Source organism: Nelumbo lutea, chromosome 4 (genome assembly GCF_056320005.1).
Source record: "Nelumbo lutea isolate HS-2025 chromosome 4, American lotus-T2T, whole genome shotgun sequence".
Lineage (NCBI taxonomy): Eukaryota > Viridiplantae > Streptophyta > Magnoliopsida > Proteales > Nelumbonaceae > Nelumbo > Nelumbo lutea.
The window spans coordinates 73,927,942-73,936,699 of record NC_142687.1 but is presented as its reverse complement, the minus strand read 5'-3'; the positions used below and the strand labels follow the sequence as shown (position 1 = coordinate 73,936,699).

Here is an 8,758-nt window from a genome sequence, read left to right as displayed (position 1 = left end):
GAAATCCATGACATGGACGCCCAAAGATTGCAAAATAAGGGGGCGAATTTCAAAAATTTTTCTCTCCCTTCAATTGGGAATCGAATTCCCTATTTAGAAAATCATATTTTCAAGGATCATTCTTGAACCATAAACTGAACCAGATCTGAACCAAAAGGAGTAGGGAGAGATAATACCTGATACAGAGAAGATGGCGCAGTGCAGGGTGGAGTAGAATCAACAGTGTTCTTCCAAAAGAACTTGACCCTTCTCCAGAATCACCTGGACGGCTTGTGAATACAACTTCTACCAATCTTTTCTCCAAAAGATTGGTATCAAGATCCAATCATGATATCTCCCAAGAACTGGAGATCAAACTGTTGTAGGCGGCAGCTGCAGGAAGGAGGCGGCAAGAAAGTATTTGCAGGGTGCAGATTCTCTCTTCTTGTGATTTCAGCTCTGAATACAAGAATGTGTATTGCTTGCTTGTGATGTCTAAAGGCTGCCGCCCTCTCTTCCTTTTATAGACATAAAGAGATCAGCTCCTAATCCCATTAGGAGTTGCTAACCCAAATCATATTTGGATTAGAAGTCCCTTTAAGTGATAAGGGATAACCCTTATCTTATCTGTAGATTAGATCAGCCATCTCCTAATCTAATGGGGAAGTTTCCAAATCTAAATCTTATTTAGATCTTGGACTCTCTAAGTGGATAGGGTGTGGGCCTAATCCTATCAGCTGATCCATCTCAGAAGTCGCCCCTTAAAGTAACTAATCAAATTAGCCTAGTTCGAAATGGGCTTAAGGTCCATTTAAGGTTATGTATTCATTTAGCCTTCCAAACTGCTGCCAAGTTGGGCTTCCTTGTATGGTGTGGGACTGAAACATTGATCTACACATCACCCACATGGGTTCGGCCCAGCCTTTGTTACAAGGCCTGGCCGAATACACTGTTATGGATAGTGCACCCCTTGAAACCCATCAGATGGGCTCTTTGGGCCCAACACTTACCCTAAGTGGTCCCTCTGCCGAGCCACCTTGTAACACCCAGGGACTATGGACAGATGCAAGATTAGCCCATCAGGTATTATGGTCTTACACTTAACCTCTCAGCCCATAATGATCATACACTGCCAGATAATAGAGGACCTCTCCCTCGGCTGCAAGGAACAGTGTTGCACTCTCTGCTTATATGGATCACGGGAATTAAAACCTTTTGCATATCATTTCAAAACCATAATATATATACTTTTATATCTCATATAAAATATATTTTGCAAAACGAATCTCAACGATTGAAATCAGCTGCCGGCAGTCTTGGTTTCCATCAGTGAGAGTACATCCCTGATCATTACCTTTGTCCAACAAATGGGCTGATCCTGTCACTATGATTACCCACTCAGATGAATTCTAAGACTATCCCAACATACCCAGGTTTTGACCCCCGCTAAGGATCTCACTGATTGATACATCAAAGACAGCCTAATCCGACACCTAGTGCAGTATCATAATTGATGAACTTACAATTTATCTATAATTTTTAAGGACTTTAGTATGGATTTTTATGCCGGTTTTATTAATTTTTGCCTTAATTTAGCTTAATGCTAAGAATAAGTTAAGGGATAATCAATCCAAGAAAATGAAGGAAAAAGGCAAGAAAAGAAGGTTCAAAAAGACCAATTTCAGTCCAGCCCGGTCATGGAAGCAAGAGAGAGCACTTCGGCCCAAAAAGAGCAAGTGAATTCCTTGAGAAAACCCAAGAAAATAAAGCCTAGCTATGAGGAGAATTCGGCCCAGCAAGGAAGGCCCATTTTTATCCCAAATAACAGCCTAGAGTGTAGCCCACATGAGCTCAAAAGCAAGCTAAGTTGTAGCCCAAATAGCAGCCCAAAGGGAGCTAGGGGCGGCAACTTCTAGGAGTTTCTTGAAGAGAAGGAGGGAGCACTCTAGAAGGTTCATGAGGGGTGTAATACACCCCATTCTAGAGGCTTCAAGAAGGGGCAAGAGCCCCCTTGAAAAACTATATAAGGAGGCCTCTAGGAGGGGAGAAAGTTGTTCAATTGCTTGAGAGGAAGGCTCTCCCACTCTTAGAGGTTCGGCCACCTTGAGAGAAGAGAAGAGAAGAAGGCTAGGCGCAAGGAAGAAGAAGAAGAAGGGCTGAAGGAAGTTCAAGACAAGCAAGCTAGAAGAAGAAGGTGAGTTCGAATTGAGGGATTGTGATTCAAAGATTTTTTGTAATAAATCATTTGTAGTTTCATTCTTTTTTGATTTGAATTCAGTTTCTTAGTTATATGTTCTTTCTTCTTTCTCATTGTTTTCATTCTTCCTTGATGTATTTCAGCTTGTAAAATTTCAGTTCAGCAATCTAATTCTTTTTTATTCATTCAAATGGTCATGCATTGTACTTGAAGTTTCTTGAATAAGGGTGTGATTGCAGATCAATTCGGCCAACTAACCTTCAAAACTCAGATCTGAATTCAGATCTGAATTCTCAGATCTGAGATTGCAAGATCTGAATTGCTTGAAAGAGAATTCAGATCTGCAAATTTCAGATTGGGCGAATTAATCTACAGCTTGGAATTCCTAGAGTGCTTGAGAGAGACTCTAAGAATTCAGATCTACTATTCAAGAACTGAATTGAGTGCAAGGTTAGAGATAACTTGCACAATTCAGTTGGTGATCAATTCAGATTTGAATTGATGCCTTAGAAGTGTTTGAAGAAATGCATGCATGGGGATTAGATTCTTGCTAGAGATAGAAGAACCGTCACTCATGCATAGGATGAACATGCGCTTGAGAGAGGCTGTTCATGACCTTGGGGTTTCACCAAACCAAGGCTCAATCATGATTCATTCGAATGATCCAAATTGATAGATTGCTGAATTCTGAGATTGACATTTACTGTTTACTCTTCTAACCTGAATTGAAGGCAATTGGACCAATGATTTAGATAGATTTTAATTTAGGATTTCTTAGCTTTCATTAGAGTTTTGATTTATTTGTTGATCAGATAAGAAGTGTTCAATTTAGTATTGGTAATTGTTTCCTAAATCCTCGTGGGAACGATACTTCACTCACTACTTTATTACTTGAACGGCTAGTGCACTTGCTAGTGTCACAATGAGCCACACATCAATAATCGAGTCTAGGGGTTGGGTGTAACTTTCTAGTTTAGCCCATCAATCGCCAAGGTCCCAGACAAAATCTGCTCCAGTTCAAAGATTCAATTAATCCTACACTGTATGTGCCTAGGGTCTCACCCCGGTAGCTGAGAAAAGACACCCCAACCGACTTGGTGGTGCCACTGTGTCAGCCTTGTCAGGATAGGTCTCCCTAGACCGACCCACTGGCTGTGAACATTCTAAACTAACACGAGTCTCATTAAGTGTCCAGTTTAAGGGTATTACACAGAAACATACCAAGGGAACATGAATCAAATATGCACTTTTATTCATTTACAATAAACTCATAAAGTACATCATTTTGATTGAAGCTAAGGGCATACAAAACTGTCTAACACATCCTTCCTAATTAAATCCCCGGTCCTCTACAACATATTGCTGAGTTCTTGGACGTTGACATTCAACTTGTTCATACTGTAATTCATTATGAACGGGTTGAAGGAAGGAGGCAAAGAGTTAAGGATGGTATCCACTTGCATGGCAAGATCTAGCCCGAATCCAAGGGCTTCAAGTTCGTTGATGTAACCCATCATCTGAAGACAATGGTCGTGAACCTGTTGCCCCTTGGACATTTGAGCAGTCATGATTTGTTTCAAGGCCTCCTGCCAAGTAGAGCAATTGAGCTCTTCACACATTGTCTTCAAACTATCCAATATGTCCATGGCTAGTTCGATCTGATCAAATTGCCTCTGTATTGGATTGTCTAGAGAGGCAATGACATAGCAATGGGCTAGGGAGTTTTTATCCTCCCAATCTTGGAATTCCCTCCTTCTGGTCTCAGAAGCCCCCTCACTCAGACGCTCCGAGGTAGGATTTTTGACTACCTTATCCAATTTTTCAAATGTTAAGACCAGCATGAGGTTATGGTACCAACTGGCATAGTTTGGGCCCTTAAGCTTGTTATCGTCAAGAAGCTTTTCAAATTGTCCATTTGCCATTTTCTAGTAAAACAACAAATATTAATCCATAACCAAATTTGATTAATGTTCATTACAAAGATATGGCTTTTAATCTATGTTCCATTCCCATTTGTTCATCTCTAAGATTTCCCTCCCATCTCAGTGACGGAGATAGCGACTTGTCTCTGGAAATGTGGGAAACCACATAGTGTGCATGGAGCCAACTAATTCAGCTGCAAAACCCGACCACCTTTCTGTGAAGGATCATATCCACTCATCATATGAGTTTTCCCTTTGGCCTCTGTTAGACAAAGTTCAGAGCTATTTTTAGGTAAACCTTTCTATCTAGTGAGTGCTCACCCATCACATTCGTGAATGACAAGGTACCATGAGATAGCTCCCATTTTCTGGTGAAGCCCCTCCCACATTGGTCTATGACGCCCCTATCATCTTATGAAACACACGGACAAGCTGATGAGACTGAAAAAAACCCTATTTTTATCCCCTAATTTTCATATTTTTTTCATTATTTTAACACTTAAATGCACTCATTACTCTTGTATTTCGATTCAGGGCAATAAAGAAGGCAATTGAAAAGAAACATGCCAATTCGGGCGATTTTGCACAGTTTCAGCGATAGTCAGTGATCTGGGCCTAACTCACAATTCCGGACTCCGAATTGGGCAATTCAAGAAGCATTAAAAAGAAGAATGAAAGGCCCACAACTTTTATGTTTTGGGCATTGACTGGTTCGGTACGCATCGAGTACGAAACCGGGCCCAAAGTCGGAGCAACGTCGCAGCCAGGCCCATTTAACAGCTGAAGCCCAACTCGCAGAAGAACCTGGAAGCAACCCAAGTAGCAGAGAAGCCCAACTCGGATACAAGAGCCTAGAGTCCTAATTCGAATGTAATCTCCAAAGAGGGAGAGAGTCTTATTAAATCTAAACTTTGAATGTAATTCTATAAGGATAAGAAGGTTGGGGATTAGATAAGAGATAGGATAGGATTAGTTCAAAGAAGATAAGATCAAGACTCCCTAAAGATAAGATGATCTCCTAGAAGGAGTTGGAAAACAGCCCTCTCCTTTGACTATATAAAGAGGGGGTGAACCAGCTCTAGCATCACTCATTCCAAGATCCAAGAGATCATCAAAAGGCCAAGAAGCTCAAGAAGGTAGTATGGCTATGGAGAAGAAAAGCATGGAGATTGCACAGATCATGAGTAGCTAAGCTTCTTTTTCTGGTTCAAGGGAGAGGTTCGATTGTGTCATTGTGAGGTTTCGTAGTTACTTTATTTTCTTGCTTTCTAATTCAACTATTCATTGATTCTTGTGCATATTTTTATTGGACATTGATGTTAATTAGTTTGACAACTGAATTAATGTTGATTTTCCTATTGCTATCCATGATTTCGGTGATCCGTAATTGTCACGAAGAATGGTACAAGTAGCAATTAGGTTGATATCTTTTTGGGTCAATTGTTCGTGACATCCTTTGACCAACGTTTTATCATGGTTCAACCTAAAGGAATCGATGGAACAAAATTCAATAATTGCAGCTATCTCAATTATTGTTATTTTGGTTTAACTGTTTTCACATTCTTAATGCTATCATTGTTTAACATGGAACGCTATCGTACCTAGTTGGGTGGTGATAACTGTTGATCGAATGCTGGGTTTGGTCAATTGAATTAGGAAAACACAAGGTTTTTTATGACTATCCTAGTAAATCTAAGGTTAAATGCTTGAATTGCAAGAATTCTGAATTGTACCTAGGATCGATGGCCAATCGATTCAACCTGAACCCTTAAACCAGAATTCGGTAAGACTAATTTTTCTCTTGTTTGTTTAAGTGCTTTCTTATTCTTTTAATTCTAGTTATTAAATTTCCCCACTCAATTATAGCATCAATTTGGCTAAGAGGTTACTGATTTGCTCCCTGTGGGATTCGACCTAGTACCACTTTTACTGCAAATATCTTATTGTGGGACTAGTACTAATTTTGAGGGCTTCGACAACTCCATCAAAATTTTGCCGCCGTTGCTAGGGAGCAACGTTAATTTCTTAGCTATTACCTTCTTTTGTTAATCTTCTTGTTTATGACTCATGCTTCTCAATGAGGTAAACTTCACTACAACCCCGAAATTGAGAGGACCACCCATCGTTTAAGGAAGGAGGTGAAGCAAAGGAAAGATCGCTCACCTAAAAGGGTGAACTCAGATATCGATCTACCCACTTATGATTTTTCCATCTTTGAAGAAGCAGAAAGAATGGCTGACAGAGAGAGGACATTAAGGGAGTTGGTTGCACCAATTATGAACCAACAGCCCTTATGCATCACGTACCCCACTCTTGAGGTAGCCTTTGAACTCAAATCTGGTTTGATTCAATTATTACCTCTATTTCATGGTTTCCCATGTGAGGACCCTCACAAACATCTAAAGGGATTTCATGTCATCTGTTCAGGCATGAAACCACACGGTATGACCGAGGACCAGGTAAAACTCATATCCTTTTCATTTACTTTAAGAGATAAAGCAAAGGATTGGCTGTATATTCTCCCTCCCGGTTCTGTACGCACATGGGATGAAATGAATAGGATATTTTTAGATAAATATTTTCCTGTGTCCCGGGCTGCGAATATAAGAAAAGAAATATGTGGAGTTTGGCAGTTTGGTGGTGAGACATTATATGAATATTGGGAAAGGTTTAAGCAACTTGTTGCTAGTTGTCCCCACCACCAAATTCCTGAACAATTGTTAATCCAATACTTCTATTAAGGACTTTAGCCCATGGATAGAAGTATGGTCGATGCAGCCAGTGGAGGAGCTCTAGTGAACAAGACACCTAAAGCGGCCAAGGAATTAATCTCCAATATGGCCGAAAATTCTCAGCAATTCGGTACAAGGACAGAAGGTACCATTAGAAGTGTTAACGAGGTAAGCCATGCAAATTTAGAAAACCAGATTTCTGACTTAACTGCTTTGGTTAGGCAACTAGCTGCACGACAATTACAAACTGCTAGGGTGTGTGGTATCTGTTCGATCCATGGTCATCCTACAGACATGTGTCCATCATTACCAGATGGATCGATGCAGCAAGTAAATGTCATAGGAGGATTCCCAGGGCATCCCCAACGAAAGTATGATCCCTTCTGGGAAGGCGTTAGAACGATCAGCTAATTGGATAACAGCTTTAGTTTCCCTTAAAGGACCTAATCTCAAAGCATAGTAAATCGAGTATGGCATGACGTTGATAGATGCACCTAAGTCAAGCATGGCATACTCGATTTGCTTATTGCCAATCGCACAAGGTAGGGTGAACATACCTGGATCAGCATGTTTTTCTGGTAAGGTCCTCTTGATCATGGCTGAAACGTTCTCTCTAACTCTTGAGTCCTGCACCTTGTCTTCTTCTTGTCTTTTATCCACCTTCCTTGGTGAGGTAGCTTCTAGCTGCAGTCCCTTCCCGCTTCTCAGAACCACTGCACTTACATTCTCCTTGGGGTTGGCTACCGTTTGTGATGGTAGTTTCCCGGAGCTCTGCACCTCCAACTTGCTAACGGCAGTGGCAAGTTGGCTGATTTGGTTCCCCAAATTCTGAATGTTGGCTCTTGTTTCCTGTTGAAATTGCTGAGTATTTGTAGCTAGAGCCTTAACTATATCTTCTAATGACGTACCTGAATTCGAGGGTTGGCCTTATGCTGTGATGGGTGTTGAAAACTGGGGCTGTCGACTGAAAAAATGGGGCTGGTATTGCTGCTGTCCTCCTTGGTTCCCGTAGCTTAGGTTTGGGTGATCTCTCCACCCCAGATTGTAATAATTGGAGTAGGGATCATACTTTCGTTGGGGCTGGCCCAGGAATCCTCCTACGGCATTGACTTGCTGCATCGAACCATCTTGCAATGATGGACACATGTCCATAGGATGGCCAGGAATCGAACAGATACCACACACCCTGGCAGTTTGTACTTGTCCTGCAGCGAGTTTGTCTTACCAAAGCAGTTAGGTCAGAAATCTGATTTTCTAAATTTACATGGCTTACCTCATTAACCCGTCTAATGGTACCGTCTGTCCTAGCACCGAACTGTTGTGAATTTTTGGCAATGTTGGAGATTAACTCCCTCACCGCTTCGGGTGTCTTGTTCACCAAGGCTCCTCCACTGGCTGCATCGACCATACTTCTATCCATGTGCTGCAGCCCTTCATAGAAGTATTGGATTAACAGTTGTTCGGGTATTAGGTGATGTGGACAGCTAGCAACAAGCTGTTTAAATCTTTCCCAATATGCGTATAGTGTCTCACCACCAAATTGCCGAACTCCACATATTTCTTTTCTTATATTTGCAGCCCGGGATGTAGGAAAATATTTATCTAAAAATATCCTGTTCATCTCGTCCCATGTGCGTACTGAACCGGGAGGAAGAATATACAACCAATCCTTTGCTTTATCTCTTAAAGTAAATGGAAAGGCTATGAGTTTTACCTGGTCCTCGGTCATACCATGGGGTTTCATGCTTGAACAGACGACATGAAATTCCTTAAGATGTTTGTGAGGGTCCTCACCTGGGAAACCATGAAACAGAGGTAATAATTGAATCAAACCAGATTTGAGTTCAAAGGCTACCTCAAGAGTGGGGTACGTGATGCATAAAGGCTGTTGGTTCATAGTTGGTGCAGCCAACTCCCTTAATGTCCTC

At 41.2% G+C, this 8,758-nt stretch overlaps 1 non-coding gene across 1 annotated transcript; it reads right to left on the bottom strand.

Moving 5' to 3' along the window:
• Positions 1-6,698: 6,698 nt before the first annotated feature.
• On the bottom strand, positions 6,699-6,805 carry LOC148861089 (small nucleolar RNA R71). The gene has a single exon (XR_016095354.1). It is a non-coding gene; the product is annotated as a small nucleolar RNA R71 (small nucleolar RNA).
• Between the last annotated feature and the right edge of the window lie 1,953 nt (positions 6,806-8,758).